Source organism: Anomaloglossus baeobatrachus, unplaced genomic scaffold (assembly GCF_048569485.1).
Source record: "Anomaloglossus baeobatrachus isolate aAnoBae1 unplaced genomic scaffold, aAnoBae1.hap1 Scaffold_106, whole genome shotgun sequence".
NCBI classification, from domain to species: Eukaryota; Metazoa; Chordata; class Amphibia; order Anura; family Aromobatidae; genus Anomaloglossus; species Anomaloglossus baeobatrachus.
The window spans coordinates 511,912-529,649 of record NW_027441876.1 but is presented as its reverse complement, the minus strand read 5'-3'; the positions used below and the strand labels follow the sequence as shown (position 1 = coordinate 529,649).

The following is a 17,738-nucleotide window of genomic DNA, read 5'->3' as shown; positions in this document are numbered from 1 at the left end:
CCTATCTCTCTGTTACCTACAGATATCAAAATAATAGCTAAAGTACTAGCTTCCAGACTTAATAAGGTTATACTTTCACTAATCCATTCGGACCAGTCGGGGTTCATGCCTTCCAGATCAACGGCAGTGAATATACGACGGTTACACCTCAACCTACAATTGCCAGTTGATAACTCAGGGGATAGAGTAATTTGCTCCCTAGACGCCGCTAAGGCTTTCGACTCTATTGAGTGGGAGTTTCTCTGGGCAGTACTTGACAGATTTGGACTGGGGAGGGATTTCATTTCTTGGGTAAGACTTCTATATAATAACCCTACTGCTAGGATCAAAGTTAATGGATGCCTTACTTCTCCTTTCCACCTAGGTAGGGGCACCCGCCAGGGATGCCCGCTATCCCCCTTACTATATGCTTTGGCCGTTGAGCCTATGGCGGCAATGGTTAGATCCAATCCAGACATAACAGGGTTCAGGAGGAAAAAATAGCGTTGTACGCAGATGACCCTCCTTTTTCTGGCCAATGCAACATCATCACTGCCAAGGGCAATGGGGGTTATACAAGAATTTTGGAAGTACTCAGGTATATTAATCAACTGGGAAAAGTCTGTATTACTTCCGGTGGATGGAACCACAAACTCACCTAATTACGTAGACTCGGGTCTACAGGTTGTTGCCCAGTTTAAATATTTGGGGATAATGGTCACCACTCGCGTTGAGGATTATGTGAGAGTCTCAACCTAACCCCTATTCTGTTGAAATTTAAGGATAAGAAGGAAGTCTGGTCTCGCCTGCCCTTCTCAGCAGTTGGCCGCACTAACCTGATCAAAATGATCTGGATGCCCCAACTACTATAAAAGCTACACAACTCTCCACAATGGATCCCACAAAGATTTTTCCATAAGGTAAACGCATTATTCCGGGAAATGATCTGGGGCGGACAGATGCCGCGCATTTGGCTCGAGACCCTGCAGAGGGACAGAAATAAAGGAGAAGTGGCGGTACCCAATCCATGGGTTTACTATTTGGCGGCACAGCTTCAGCACATTCGGGGATGGGAGGACCCTGGAGGGGGGGGGGCACAGTATATGATTCTACAACAATATTTTCACTCCACTAGTCTATACGAGGTTCTAGACGCAGGAGGCTTCGGAGCTGCTGCTAATAGTTGCCCAACCCTACTACTAATCCAAAACCTTTGAGATAAAACTAAAAAACTACAAGACATTCAGGGAATCTCGCAATATACCTCTATATGGAGAACTCCATGGTTACCTAACTTGCATCATTTAGAGGGGTTTGGGAGCTGGGTTTTTAGAGGGATAAATAGATTCACACATATTGTCGAGGGGGGCCAACTCAGAGGCTTCCTTCAGTTGCAAGCGGAGTTTGGGATCCAGAATTCGAAGTTTTATAGTACTTTAGTACTTGCAACTGAGACATGCCTATCAGGCAGAAATCTCTATTACGGGTAGAGCATTGGAGCAGAACAAAGTCATGCAACGCATAGCAACCTCTAGTGGCTCAGCGGGAGTGATCTCTCGTTTATATTGGGATCTATTATATCTTGTGTACCGGAATTTTCCAGTAAACGCAAAAGAAAAATGGGAACGAGCTATATGACCTATTGAGGACAACCAATGGGTAGAAATTTTAGAAAGAATTCCTAGTCTATCATTGGGGGAGGCATACAGACTGTCACACCTGTACGTTATTCATCAAGTATATCTCACTCCTAGATTCCTGTTTGATATTGGATTTAGAACTGACCCCTTCTGCCCGCGATGCAAAATATGTTACGCAGATCTATTACATATGATGTGGTCGTGTCCTGATATTGAACATTACTAGAGAGAGGTGACAGAAATAATCGATAGAGTATATACGATAGAGACGAGCTTAACTCCCTTTGTATGTATTCTGGTATACGTGGAGGATTTACCTTTAGAGGAGGGCAAAGTGGCCGTATCTAGACTATTATATATTGCCAGGAAACTAATCGCTCAACACTGGATCTCGGACCACAGTTCTTCAATATCTGAATATGTCAAAAAAGTTAATTGGGTGATAAATGTGGAGAAAAGTATATATCGGAAAAGAAATGGCGTAATCAAATTTGAAAAAATATGGGCACGATGGATAGACGGGTCAGGGTTGGCTTCTAGGGAACTGATTAGGTTTAGATTGGGCTTACTCTAAATTGATAAGGGGAAAAGGTCGAGAACTTTCTGCAGAACTTATCTATAAGGGTAAGTTCACACAGTGCGTTTTTCGCGGCGTTTTTGCCCAGAAAACTGCATGACTTTGCTTCACCCAGCAAAGTCTATGAGTTTTCATTTTTGCTGTCTGCACACAGCGTTTTTTTTCAGCTGCGTTTTTGTGGTGACCACAAAAACGCAGCATGTCAATTATTCCAGCGTTTTTCACCGCGTTTTTCATCCATTGAGTGCAATGGGATGTTGAAAGACGCAATGAGAAACGCAAATTGTTATTATAGCTGCGTTTTGGTGCGTTTCTAAGACCAAAAACGCAGCTATAAACGCAAGAGGTGGGTAGTAAAGTGACATGTACAGGAAGAGGATTCCTTCTGTCAGTAAATACAGAAGCGTGAATCCTCCCGGTACCGTCACCGCCGCTTCCACCTCCAGTCCTGTGCATGTATGCTGCCGTGCAGCGCCATGTCTGGGCGGGAGGTGGAGGCAGCTGCGAAAACAAAAGTGAATAGTAGAAAAAAAAAGTCATACTCACCTGTCTGCAGACTCCCGGTGCCATGTCCGCTCCCAGCTCCTCTCACGGTATCGCCGCTCCGGTTGTGTGCAGACGGCCGGGAAACCTCCGAAAGTTGCAGGACCTGGCGATGGATCACCTGATGCAGTGAGTCACCTGACGCATCAGCTGATCGTAAGTCTCGGGGTGACGCCAGCGCCCGGCTTAACCTGTCAGCTGATGCCGTTAGGAGACTTCATCAGTTGATTACCGGCAGCTCCTGCAGCGATCGGACGGGATCAGACTCCGCTCTAGGAGCTGCCGGTAATAAGCACATAAGTGAGTATTCTTTTTTCTTTTTTTGCACCGATGCATCATCTGATTGTATAAACTGCTGTTATACTATCAGCTGATGTGTGATGTGATTCAGGCACTTGAAGCTTGCACATCATCTGATCAGTATGCCTTCCAGCAGCAAACCGATCAGATGATATTGGATCCGGATTGGACGGCGCGGGACCCTTGACCCAGGATTACTGTGGAGGGGGGTTCTTTATTTCAATAAAGATGGAGTCACTAATTGTGTTGTGTTTTATTTCTAATAAAAATATTTTTCTGTGTGTTGTGTTTTTTTTTTTATCTTCACTAGAAATTCATGGTGGCCATGTCTAATATTGGCGTGACACCATGAATTTCGGGCTTAGGGCCAGCTGATAATATAAAGCTAGCCCTAACCCCATTATTACCCAGCGAGCCACCCGGCATCAGGGCAGCTGGAAGAGTTGGATACAGCGCCAGAAGATGGCGCTTCTATGAAAGTGCCATTTTCTGGGGTAGCTGCGGACTGCAATTCGCAGTGGGGGTGCCTAGAAAGCTTGGGCACCCTGCACTGTGGATTCCAATCCCCAGCTGCCTAGTTGTACCTGGCTGGACACAAAAATTAGGCGAAGCTCACGTCATTTTTTTTTTTTAATTATTTCATGAAATTCATGAAATAATTAAAAAAAAAGGGATTCCCTATATTTTTAGTTCCCAGCCGGGTACAAATAGGCAGCTGGGGGTTGGGGGCAGCCCGTACCTGCCTGCTGTACCCGGCTAGCATACAAAAATATGGCGAAGCCCACGTCATTTTTTTTGTTTGGGGGGGCAAAAAAATCCTGCATACAGTCCTGGAAGGAGGATGCTGAGCCTTGTAGTTCGACAGCTGCTGTCTGCTCTGCGGCATACACTATTGGATGGAGGATGCTGAGCCTTGTAGTTCTGCAGCTGCTGTCTGCTCTCCTGCATACACTATTGGATGCAGCTTGCTGAGCCTTGTAGTTCTGCAGCTGATGTCTGCTCTCCTGCATCCACTAGTGGATGGAGTATGCTGAGCCTTGTAGGTCTTCTCCCCCTGGCTCTCCCTCCAGCATACAGTCCTGGATGGAGCATGCTGAGCCTTGTAGTTCTGCAGCTGTCTGCTCTCCTGCATACACTAGTGGAGAATGAAGAACAGATGGAAGAAGGAAATGACATCAGACCTTTTTTTTTTCTTTCAACAATCTTTAATGGCAATGTTCACTGATAAAAAAATGCAGTGAGAAAAAACGCAGCAAAACACAGCCAAAAACGCGGTAAAAACGCATGCAGTTTTTTAATGCCTTTTTAAAGACGCTGCGTTCCTGTGCGTTTTTAGCGCTAAAAAACGCACAAAAACGCAGCGTCAAAAAAACGCAGTGTGTGAACCTAGCCTTATGATGACGGAGGTTTGGGGAGAAGAGAGTAGCATAGGAACAGGTTAGATTCTTCATCAAAAATGACATTTAACAGTGTACAATGCCAAACAAAGCAAAAACTCAAAGAAAAACAAAAGTCTAAGGCGGGCTTTGCACACTACGACATCGCAGGTGCGATGACAGTGGGGTCAAATTGAAAATGACGTACTTCCGGCATCGCATGCGACATCGTAGTGTGTAAAGGTTCGATGATACGATTAACGAGCGCAAAAGCGTCGTAATCGTATCATCGGTGCAGCGTCGGCGTAATCCATAATTACGCTGACGCGACGGTCCGATGTTGTTCCTCGCTACTGCGGCAGCACACATCGCTGTGTGTGAAGTCGCAGGAGCGAGGAACATCTCCTACCGGCGTCACCGCGGCTTCCGTAGGATATGCGGAAGGAAGGAGGTGGGCGGGATGTTTACATCCCGCTCATATCCGCCCCTCCGCTCCTATTGGCCGTCTGTCGTGTGACGTCGCTGTGACGCCGCACGACTCGCCCCCTTAATAAGGAGGCGGGTCGCTGGCCAGAGCGACGTCCCAGGACAGGCGAGTCCATGTGAAGCTGCCGTAACAATAATGTTCACTACGGCAGCTATCACAAGGATATCGCAGCTGCGACGGGGCGGGGACTATCGCGCTCGGCATCGCAGCATTGGCTTGAGATGTTGCAGCGTGCAAAGTACCCCTAATTGGATTAATTGATAAATGTAATAATGGTACTTAAGAACTTTTGTCTAGGAATGTGTGGAGCTGCAGATTTGACATTCTCTCTCCTTTCTACAAGACTGTTTAATGTTTGTTGGGGAGGGAGGGTTGGGAGGGGGGTAGAGGCCGGGTAGCCTCCAACGTTTATTTGGTTGTAACTTGTAAAACTTTAATAAAAACATTTAAATTACAAAAAAAAGAAATACAAAAAAAAAATTCATTCACCTAATCCCGAAGACTTCATCTCCTCTTCTATGGCGGCCTGCAGAGGCAGTGCTTTGCGATAACTTCACTGCGCTGCCCTAGTGGCACGATGACATCTCCTAAGCCATAGACCTAGCGGTCTGCAGCTTAGGAGACGGGCAATAATAGAGCATGGAACTTTTGCTCTGTTACAGGATTGTAGAACAAAATAAGGACGGCACCACCATTAAATATATATAGGTAATGGAAGTGTGCTTCAACCCATAAATAGAATCTGGAACACAACACATGGGAAAGAGTGAGCACAACTACACCAAACATGTACTGGAAAATCCAGGATAATGGAATCAAGCAAGAGGAGTCCCTTGTTGCATGCAAAAAGTGTGAAAAAGTTTATTAATAACACAGAGAAATATTGTTAAGACCATTTAAAAATGGGAAAGATCAACAGAATGATCTACCCATGAGCAAATTGGCACATCACCAACCAAAACCTCATGAATTAATATAAAGCATACAAGCTCACAATAGCAGTACCAAAGGACAGTATACAGCAGTACATAGTCACCAATTGTAGGATTCACATAAATATGGTACAGATCAAAGTGTCTATTTTTTATAGTACCCAGTAAATAAAAGATTCTCATTAATGCCATTGGGCATAACTGTATCAAGCTGGAAAATCCACCAGGATTCAGTTCTCAGGAGTGCCGGAGTGGGATTACCACCTCGTATATTGCTCAAAACTTTGGTTCCTGTTTATAGGGAGATTACAGAGGATTCTGCCCTCCTCACCTGCTTGGTGAGTGGTTTATTCAACCCACCGGTTAGTAATTATTAATGGTCCTTTTGTATATATATATTTAGGCTCTGGTCACTCCTCAACTTACCCCTGATGAAGCCACATATGGTGGCGTAACGCGTGGGGCAGGCGCACCCACACCACCTCCCTCACTATTTACTTACCTGGTATTGTATTAGCTCTCTTTGATCTGTACCATATTTATGTGAATCCTACAATTGGTGACTATGTACTGCTGTATACTGTCCTTTGGTACTGCTATTGTGAGCTTGTATGCTTTATATTAATTCATGAGGTTTTGGTTGGTGATGTGCCAATTTGCTCATGGGTAGATCATTCTGTTGATCTTTCCCATTTTTAAATGGTCTTAACAATATTTCTCTGTGTTATTAATAAACTTTTTCACACTTTTTGCATGCAACAAGGGACTCCTCTTGCTTGATTCCATTATCCTGGATTTTCCAGTACATGTTTGGTGTAGTTGTGCTCACTCTTTCCCATGTGTTGTGTTCCAGATTCTATTTATGGGTTGAAGCACACTTCCATTACCTATATATATTTAATGGTGGTGCCGTCCCTATTTTGTTCTATGATCCTTGTTCTATGGTTTTTCACCATCAGGGACTTGTGCACACTATCATAGTTTGATTTAACTGTCTGATTTGGATTACATGAGCCCTACTATGGCTTATGACTTGGAAGCAAGAGAGGTGTTTTGGAACAATCAGGTGGCAGCGGTGTTTGATTGTCAGGTTCCTGACACAGCAGACGGTGATTTTAAGGCTATATGTGATGAACTTTTGAATTTACATAAAAGATATATCCGTGTATGGTGGAACATCAAGAGCCTGGAACAGTATCTAAAATTGAAGATTATTCCCCGTGGACTGAGGGTTCAGATATTTCCCTCCTGGGAGGTGGATGAACACTTCAGAGGTCTTTGGGAAGGGGGTCTCATTCAGTGCTCTGGCATATTGCTTGAACTGTTGATAGGACATGATCGTAATTTGCTGGTACAGATCAAAGAAAGTATTAAGGCAACTGAGCTTAAAATTAATATCTTTGACAATAATACATTGGTACAACCATTTTTAGTCAAATTGAAGGAAAACATTGATAAGTATGAAAAGGACATTATTGCCGGCAAAAAGAGAAAATTTGCTCGCGACAAGAAAGACTTTGAGGATAACCATGCCTATAGGTGGAGCCATCAAGGAAATAGAAGATCTCGGTTCGCTGTGTCTAAACAGAGCCACTCAATTAATCCGGGCGAAGGCTCGTCTACTGATTTTTTATCTACAGACACAAGCGAAGCAGAAGGAGGGGGAGAAGAGGTGGCCGGAAGAGGAACCAACAACAAAAGAATACCACGGAATCGGACACCGAATGTATACATGCAGACTCGCTACAGGAACAAGAATCGGAGATAGTTGGTGAGAATACACTCCAAATAATCAACCTGTCTGATCATGTTTTATCCCCTGCAGAGGAGACTGTCCTGAAACGTGGTTTGTCCTTCTCACCAATACAGAAATTAGATAAATTTACCCTGATTAAGGATATTTATCTTTTCTGCAGAAGCCTCATGTTCAAATACTACCACCTCTACCCTTCGTCCTTACAATCTTTACCTGAAATGGAACAAAGAGCTTTTGAGGACCTGATTGATCTGTTACAGGAGATTGAGGATCCCTCAGGTAGGAAGCCGTTCACCATATACAGACCATCTCAAAAAACACCGGCTTTTGGGACTTGCCCAACTATTAACGTCTTTTTTAACACCATGGTACAGGATATACTTACACTTAAGATCAGGGGTGCTGCCCATGATAACCTTACCCAGGATGAGAGAGATGCTATTGTCACACTTAAGAACAACACAGCTTTTGTCATCAAAGAAGCTGACAAAGGCGGCAACATAGTCCTTTGGCCTACGGATCTTTACGTGGAGGAAGCCAAAAGACAGCTTCTTAACACATCTCTTTACACGGTATTACCCTCCGACCCCACCTCGGTGTTCCAGAAGAAATTGGATGCCTTGCTTGCTGACGCATTGTCGCGGAATGTTATAGGTAAGAGGGAGCGAGACTTTGTATATAATACTCATCCTGTAACGCCAACGTTTTATCTACTTCCGAAGGTGCACAAATGTATTCAAAATCCACCCGGAAGGCCAATTGTGGCAGGGATCGGTGGTCTAAGTGAACATGCCTGTGTCTACATAGACTTCTACTTACAACCTCTTGTGGCCAATTTAAAGTCCTATGTACGGGATACTATGCACTTGCTGGAAATTTTGGATAGTCTTGAATTACCTCCACAGACCTTACTTGTTTCCCTAGACGTCGAGGCCCTCTACACGAGCATAGGACATAAAGAAGGGTTACATGCCGTGTCCACCTTTCTCAAGGATGACCAGGATAATATCTCAGCTCACGGTACGTTTGTTTTGGATTTACTGGCCTTTATCCTCCGACACAATTACTTTGTCTTCGACCGGACCACCTACAGGCAGACGTCTGGGACCGCGATGGGGGCGCGCTGTGCGCCTTCTTTCGCTAACCTGTTTTTGGGTTGGTGGGAGGAGACGTGCGTGTATCCCTCGTCGTGGTGTCGTGACTATGTCTGTGGGTGGTTTCGATATATCGATGACATTTTGTTTTTGTGGACAGGACCTAGAGACCTTTGCCTGGAATTCATCTCGAATTTGAATAGTAATCAACTGAACATCAAGCTCACTTCGAAAATTACATCGGACAACATGGATTTTTTGGACCTGATATTGGCAATAAAAGGGAAAAAGATTGAAACTAATCTTTACCGTAAGTGCACATCCACTAATAGTCTTTTGCATTATAAGAGCTCACATCCTAAACATCTTAAAGTTGGTATACCGGTGGGCCAATTTTTTCGTTTAAGAAGAAATTGCAGTGCACAATCTGATTTTCTTGTACAGGCACAGGATCTGTCCAAACGATTCAGAACGAGAGGTTATCCACGGAAGATCATTCATCGAGCATACCAGAAAGCCATCAACACGGACCGCCATACTTTGCTGAAACCTAAGGACCATAAGCCCAAAAATGACTCTCCACGGTTGGTAACCACTTTTAATTGTCAGTGGTCAGATATATATCAGACCCTGAATAAAAATTGGAACATCTTGTTGTCTGATTCCAACCTAAAAAAGTTTATCTCTTCCAGACCACTCCTTACAGCAAGGAGATCAGCAAATCTGAGGGACCACCTTTGTAGGAGCCACTTCACACGACCTACCACCCGTATTGGGAGAGGAACCATTTTGAAGGGATCTTTCCCATGTGGACAGTGCTCTATTTGCCAATTCATGTCTCCTGTATCCAATTTTAGTAACCATCGCACCCAGAGGTCGTACCTATTACGACATTATGTGAACTGTAGGTCCCAGAACGTTGTTTACGCTCTCACCTGCCCTTGCCAACTCATTTACGTCGGACAGACTTCGCAGGAGCTGCGACATCGTATTCAAAAACACTTCTCGGACATTGCGTTGGCTTCTAAACATCTTAAACAGGGACGAACGATCTCTACAGTGGCACAGCACTATCTTAGACACCATGGGAGCAGAATTGGAAATACAACCGTGGTTGGCTTGGATAAAGTTTTGAGCAATATACGAGGTGGTAATCCCACTCCGGCACTCCTGAGAACTGAATCCTGGTGGATTTTCCAGCTTGATACAGTTATGCCCAATGGCATTAATGAGAATCTTTTATTTACTGGGTACTATAAAAAATAGACACTTTTATCCTGCATTTTGATTGGGCTCCCCTTACCTTCTCCTCTTTGTTCCACTATAAACATGAGAATTCCATATAAACTTTCTCTAGGATGCTTTACTGTGTCTGCAATTAACCCATTCTCTGCTCCATTTGTATACCTGTTTGTTTGCTTATTCCTGTTGCTTTGCACCTGTGCATTATATTGTATCTAAATGTGTATTGTCCTTGCAGAGAAAATATTAAGTCGTTCTTTTGTTTCAGCACACACTGGGGTGACCAGTTTCCTGTTTTACACTAAAAGGATTACATTACTATGGAACCAATAGATGTGCACATCTGCTGTTCAGGGTCTTATCTGTGGTATCCTTAGTGATACCAGACTCTGAATGACGCTGATAACTGCCTCTGTACTCCATAGGAGTTGAGGGGCGGGGCTTGACGTCACTCCGGTCACATGACCGGATCACATGGTGCTGCATTCCACTGTGGAACGCACGCCGACAGCCTGGTTCCTGTTTACAGGGAGATTACAGAGGATTCTGCCCTCCTCACCTGCTTGGTGAGTGGTTTATTCAACCCACCGGTTAGTAATTATTAATGGTCCTTTTGTATATATATATTTAGGCTCTGGTCACTCCTCAACTTACCCCTGATGAAGCCACATATGGTGGCGTAACGCGTGGGGCAGGCGCACCCACACCACCTCCCTCACTATTTACTTACCTGGTATTGTATTAGCTCTCTTTGATCTGTACCATATTTATGTGAATCCTACAATTGGTGACTATGTACTGCTGTATACTGTCCTTTGGTACTGCTATTGTGAGCTTGTATGCTTTATATTAATTCATGAGGTTTTGGTTGGTGATGTGCCAATTTGCTCATGGGTAGATCATTCTGTTGATCTTTCCCATTTTTAAATGGTCTTAACAATATTTCTCTGTGTTATTAATAAACTTTTTCACACTTTTTGCATGCAACAAGGGACTCCTCTTGCTTGATTCCATTATCCTGGATTTTCCAGTACATGTTTGGTGTAGTTGTGCTCACTCTTTCCCATGTGTTGTGTTCCTGTTACAGGATTGAACTGTAACCGGGGGCAATGTGACGTCGAAACAATTCAATGCGGTGGTCGCAGAAGATTCAGGGCTACAGCTACAAATAGCAATATACAGGACAAACATATCTTATACATGACACACACAGACAGCACATAATACATGATTCACATTATACTCGCCTCCTTCCTGGCCTCCTGGAGTTCAGAGGGTCTTTAGAAGCACCTTCTCCAGCTGCAGCAGTGCAGACGGCTCTACCCCCTCTCTCTGGTGCAGACGGGAGAAGACAGGACGCAGAGCACACAGGAGGGGAGGGCGCCCTCTGCTGGAGCCTGTGCACCGCAGGAGCAGCAAATGAAAGTGAATTACTGCTCCCTTAGGTGCCCCCTGTGCTGCCTGCCAGCTGGCACCCACTTCGACTGTACCAGTCGCACAAAGCTAAAGCCGGCCATGAATGCAACCCCCATATTCCTTTATATATAATGCACCCCCCATAGCTCTCCAGTTAGTATAATAGGCTTCACATTGCCTTCCATATATTACTATATAATATAGTGCACCCCAAAGTCCTCCATATATTATAATACATACCCATATTCCTTCATATATTGTAATACACCCCATAGTCCTCAATATAGTATACTTCAGCCCTCATAGTCCTCCATATATTACAATGCACTTTCCATAAATTTTAATTCATCCCTATAGTCCTCCATACAATATAATGCAAACCCCGTAGTCATCCATATTGTGTAATGCACCTGCCATAATCCTCCATATAGTATAATGCATAATAGGCCTCCATATAATATAATGCATCCCTATAGTCCTCCATATAATGCAGCCCCCATAGTCCTCCATATCGTGTAATGCAACCCCCATAGTCCTCCATATAGCATAGTGCACACCCCACAGTCCTCCATATATTATAATGCACCCCCATATAGTCCTTCACATAGTATTATGGCCATTGGCCACCAGTGTACATTGGTGCATGTTCTGCAGCTCTGCACATCTCGGCACAGGGGGCACACAGTAGTGACTTTGTCGCGCCCCCCTGTGCTGAGACGCCAGATCTCAGACACAGAAGGATAATGATGGAGGAGGAAGCAGAGAGTTCCATCTTTCATCATTGCTTTCAACTGTGGCGACATCTGCAATGTTGAGCAGGGGAACGAATGGTGCCAGTACTGGCATCACGCCACCCGCCACCCCCCCACCTGGATCTCCGCTTTATTTTTTTATTTTACACCACACTGGGTGGCTGCTAAAACATCAAAAAGTTGTTTCAAGTGTATTTTTTTTTTATGTTTTCTTTGGTGGATTTTTTGTATCATACATTTTTTTATGGCTATAAAACCTTTTTGATCTTATTCACTTTCTTTTCTCCCAGTTTGGGGTGTTGAGTAGAGATGAGCGAACCTGTGAAAGTTTGGTTCAGCAGCAGCAGTCGTACCTCTGTAACGAGGCGAGCAGCTCTGACTGTTTTGTGACTGAAAAGGACATGGAGACTGACATTACACAGGATGGTGCTGCCACCTTGTGGACGAGTGCTGAAATTGCTCGAGAGGTGGACGCTGTCAAATCTGATCCCTTTCCATAGGCACTTGTTGTACAGGAAGAAAAAGTGCGGGAAAGAGGACACTGAGCTACTGGAGCTGGAGCTGGACCTGAGCAGACCTGCCTCGGACTGCCCTCATCGCTGAAGTGTGAGGGATTGCCAGAACTGCTGCAGATGTGATACTGGACTAAAGGGACCTCCGGACCGTCTCCTTCCTCCATACCAAGAGACCGTAAGCTAGTCCTCTGGTGAGAGGGCTGAAGATCTCCCCATCTCTCCTCCTTGGAGTCGCCGTCGTTTACCCGGAGTCCAGGCCTGCTTTGTGGGAGCCCTCTCTCCTTGTGTTTTGGACTGGTAATATAACCCATAGGGCAAGTCAGGGACAGAATCCTTGTTTATCATTGCTGGTTTTTTTGTGTTCTGCGCCGTGTGTCTGAAGTTAAAGACCCGGATAGCAAACTCTGGTTATGTGTGCTGCTAAGTCAGCTGCGTGTGTCATTGAGATGTTTACCAGTAAAGAAATATACCCTTGCATAAAATCTGAGCGTGGGGATTTTGTTGGCGCAGATTATGGGAACTCAGCCGCCGTCAGACCTGCGGTCACTTCATCTGGCGTAGACGGCAGGATCTGTGACCAGCAAAATCCCCTCCCGGTGGTAGCTTATAGTCAGACAGCTCCTCCGGCGTCTATTGTAAATCAAGTGAGAAAGTTTAATGGACGGAATTACCCTGTACGTGAATGGGCGGAACAACTTAGGATAGTGGGGGCAATGTATAATGCTGACCCTAAGACCTTAGCGGAAATGGCTATGCTGACGTTAGAGGGGGAGGCATGGACGACAGTCAGACTGGAGACGGTTAGGGGCCAGCTTACCTTAGATGACTTGATACGGGTGCTAGAGAACACCTATGGGCCGAACCAGATACCTGGGAACACTGCGCTACATGTTCTTCCAGCGTACACAGCTCGAGTGGGAGGACATTCCCCAATATGCGAACGCCCTCCAAGTACTGCTGGAACAAGCCTGCAAAAATAGAGAAAATCTAGCTGGTACATTCTCCCGCGACCTGGTGCTGAGGGACCAATTTGTAATAGGACTGAGAGTTCCGTATCTCAACCGCTCATTGCAGGACTTACTCCGGATAAATCCAGCCCTTACGTTTGCTGAGGTTAAACAAGAAGCCATAGAACGTACTAGGGGACCTGTTACGGGAACAGAGACTTATAGCGCTACTTGCAGATCCATGTACAGTACAAATACTCCGAACAGCGACACGGAGGAACTGAAGCAGATGGTGGTGGATTTACAGAAGCAGGTGATGCATCTCACACTAGACCGACAGGCAGATAGGCAAGTGAGACGGCAATCTAGCCGGCCTGTGGGAAAGTGCTGGACGTGGTGATCCCCGTCACAGAGCAAACCGTTGCCCCCAGAACTCCTTCCAACCCGACCCGCAGCCGTTCCATCGAATAGACTCTCAAACACCCCAGCAAGCGGAATGTCACTCGAAACAGCGGGTGGAACCCCAGGCCTATTCACTAGAACCGCCAAGCCATGCCTCTCAACAGCGGCCACCTTTAAACTACACACCCCGGCTGAGGAGGCTCACTCGACCGGGAAGGCCAAAGAGAAAAGGAGCCAACAAAAGGAGCAAGCTTGCATCAAACAGCCCTACACTGAAAGTAATGCTAGAGGGAGTTGCCGTGCAAGGACTAATAGATACTGGATCCCAGGTGTCCACCATCTCAGAGCAGTTTTACGAGAAATATCTACAACCACGGGCTACCTATGACCCGAATACCGTCATCAAGATCCAAACGGCCAATAATCTACCCATTCCAGTAACGGGAGTAACTTGGATGAACACCGAAATGTGTGGACAGGACCTTGGAAAGAGGGGGATAATCGTGGTCAAAGAAGGCTTTGGTTCGGAAACGCCCATGATTATTGGGATGAACATCCTGGAAGACCTGGACCTGGTATGGTTTACCAAGCGGGGACCCAAGTACTGGCAGGAAGTTACCACACACGGGGCCACCCGCCAAGCATTCCGAAGAGTGGTTCGGGCCTGCAGCCTACAGCAAATGGCAGAGGAGCAACGGCCCATAGCCACTATCACCGTGCCTCGCCACACTAGGATCACCTTACCGGCTGAAAAGGAGACAATTATCGCTTGAAGGCGTGGAGGTACTGATTGAGCCACGAACCCCGAGGGAGGGAAAACTGAACCCATTAGTCGCTCGCACTCTGGCTGTCGTGAGGAGGGGAAGAATCCCTGTCCGTCTGAGCAATACGGCTAGTGTAGGCGTCGACCTAGAAGCAAGGACATAGCTCGCCAGAGTCTACGCCCTACCTACAGAGGTGAATCCCAGGGGCCCCCTCCAGTTTGCCCCATCGCCACAGATGACACTGAAGCTGGAAAGGAGCTGCTAGAGAATTGTCAGCTGGATACATCCCAATACTCTAAACAGGAAGTGTCACAGGTGGAACAACTACTACAGGAACACCAGGGAGTCCTTTGCCCGGCATGACACCGACTTTGGATGCACCACCAGTATCTAACACGAGATCCCTACGGGTAGCGCTTCTCCTATCCGTGAGAGATACCGGCAGATACCACCCCAGCAATACCAAGAAGTGAAAAGCCTCCTGAATTCCATGCTCCATGCCGGAGTGGTACAAGATAGCCAGAGCCCCTGGGCTGCACCGGTGGTAATAGTTAAAAAGAAAGACGGATCCCTGAGGTTCTGTGTGGACTACCGCCGCCTGAATGCTTGCACCATCCGGGACTCATACCCTTTGCCGAAGATCGAAGAATCCCTGACGGCTCTGAAGAAAGCCAAGTACTTTTCCTCCCTGGATCTGGCCAGCGGCTATTGGCAGGTACCCATGAGCGAAAAGGACAGAGAAAAGACCGCTTTCATCCTACCCATGGCCTGTACGAGTTTGACAGGATGCCTTTCGGCCTGAACAACGCGCCGGGAACTTTCCAGAGGCTGATGGAGCGCTGCTTGGGAGACTTCAATTTCGACTTCACCCTCATCTACCTTGATGACATTGTGGTCTATTCAGCCACGTTCGAAGAACATCTACAGAAGCTGGGCCGCGTGTTCCAGAGGTTAAGGGAACATGGCTTGAAGTTGAAACCCAGCAAGTGCCGTCTTCTACAGCAGGAGATCGATTACCTGGGCCACAGGATCTCGGCCGAAGGTGTACAACCATCACCGGAGAAAATAGCCGCCGTACAGGACTGGCCCCAGCCCACAACTGTCAAGGAGGACAGGGCTTTCCTGGGACTGGCAGGCTACTACCGTCGGTTCGTCAAGAACTTCGCCCGGCTTGCAGCACCACTGCACGACCTGCTTCGAGGGACCACCAACAGTCCCAGAGGACACCGCATCAACAATTGGGGGCCTACCCAAGAAGAGTCCTTCCAAGCTCTAAAGGGTGCCTTGACGTCGTCCCCCATCCTGGCATATGCAGATTACACCCTGCCCTTTCAATTACATACTGACGCCAGCCTACAGGGTCTGGGTGCAGTACTCTCACAGGTACAAGAAGGCAAGGAACGTGTTGTAGCCTATGCCAGTAGGTCCCTAGATGAAGGTGAAAAGAATCCCACCAATTACAGTGCATTCCGCCTGGAGCTGTTAGCCTTGATGTGGGCAATGACAGACATTTGCCGGATATCTGACGGGGACAGAAGTACTAGTCCTGACGGACAACAACCCTTTGACCCACTTAGAAAATGCGAAACTTGGGGCTATGGAGCAGCGATGGATGGCTCGGCTCTCCAAGTTTAACTACAAGATTAAATATAGAGCTGGGGCTGAAAATCAGAATGCGGACAGCCTGTCCAGAAGGACATCCCCCTAGCCCACTAAGGACCGGGACGAAGAGCTGGAAGGAGACAAGATGCCTGACTTCGCAAGACTAGCCCAGCAGATGATGGATTGCCGCCAGTATGCGGTGGATGAGGCTGGCACTCCAGTAGGGTCCCCACTGTCCCCACAGGAATGGTGCAGAATCCAGGACCGGAATGCTGAATGTGCCCTACTCAAACAATGGGTGAAGCAGCAGCAGAAGCCGTCCTCTGACACGCGGTCACGACTGTCCACCAGTACCCTGACCCTGCTCAGCCAATGGGATCATCTGATTCTGAGAGAAGGAATGCTATACCGGAGGATCTTCCTATCCCACATGCTGGAGGAGTGCCTACAGGTTGTAGTGCCGGCCCAAATGGCCCGTGAGATGGTGGGAGAAGCACACAAGAGGAACGGCCACTTTGGAATAGACAAGACCTTCCGGTGGATCCAACAGTCCATCTACTGTCCGGGACTCCGCAAGCTGGTTGAAGATGTCTGCCAAGCCTGTTGCACCTGTGAGCTTTACAAGTCTGCTGAGCAGCGTGCACCTGTCCAAACAGTTGAGACATCCCGGTCCCTTGAGCTGTTGATGGTGGACTACCTGTCGATTGGGACGGCGAGTGGTGGCTACCAATACTGTCTGGTTATGGTAGACAATTTCACAAAATTCGCAGTTGCTGTTGCTACCAAAGATCAGACTGCAGAGTCAGCTGCGTGGGCCATCTGTCGACAGTTCATCCAGGTCTATGGGTGTCCGGAGAGGTTGCACTCTGATCAGGGGGCTTGTTTTGAAGGTCAAATTATCGAGGAGCTGCATCGGATGTATGGGATCCAGAAGTCCAGAACCACCCACAGGGGAATGGTGCGTGAGAGCGCTTTAAACGGACTCTACTCCAGTTGATCCGCACCTTAGCCGATGACAAGAAAGACCAATGGCCCCAATTCCTCCCAGATCTAGTGTGGGCCTACAACAATCAAGTCCACTCCGTGACGGGCTTTACCCCACACACCCTTCTCTTTGGCCGCCCAGGAAAAGGGGTCCATGACCTAAACCTGACCAGTCCTGGAAAAGATACCGGCGGTACCTATCCATCCTGGCTACACACTCATCGTCAGAAGATGGAAACTGTATACCTACTGGTAGGCCAACAAATCCGGGGCCAGAGACATGCTGACCCGCTCCCCGTACAGGAAGAACCCTTAGAAGTAGGACAGCTAGTCCTAGTTCGTATTAAGAAGCCTCAAGGAAAACTCCGAGCTAAGTGGAAAGCTGAAGTCTATCGGGTAGTTGAGCGCCCCTACCCTGATGGTCATGTGT

General features: G+C 46.8%; 1 protein-coding gene and 2 long non-coding RNA genes across 5 annotated transcripts in view; 2 read left to right on the top strand and 1 right to left on the bottom strand.

Moving 5' to 3' along the window:
• LOC142260444 (uncharacterized) overlaps positions 1–17,738 on the bottom strand; it is a 76,810-nt gene that overhangs the window by 16,453 nt on the left and 42,619 nt on the right. The gene's annotated exons all lie outside the window — the stretch shown is intronic.
• On the top strand, positions 6,134–8,565 carry LOC142260451 (uncharacterized). Of its 2 annotated transcripts, none has more exons than XR_012728655.1 (5): positions 6,134–6,172; positions 7,475–7,605; positions 7,751–7,869; positions 7,965–8,244; positions 8,515–8,565. It is a non-coding gene; the product is annotated as an uncharacterized LOC142260451 (long non-coding RNA). The 2 variants fall into 2 exon arrangements; XR_012728654.1 differs by having other exon boundaries at positions 6,134–6,196.
• On the top strand, positions 8,953–10,781 carry LOC142260450 (uncharacterized). The gene is made up of 3 exons (XR_012728653.1): positions 8,953–8,994; positions 9,129–9,268; positions 9,377–10,781. It is a non-coding gene; the product is annotated as an uncharacterized LOC142260450 (long non-coding RNA).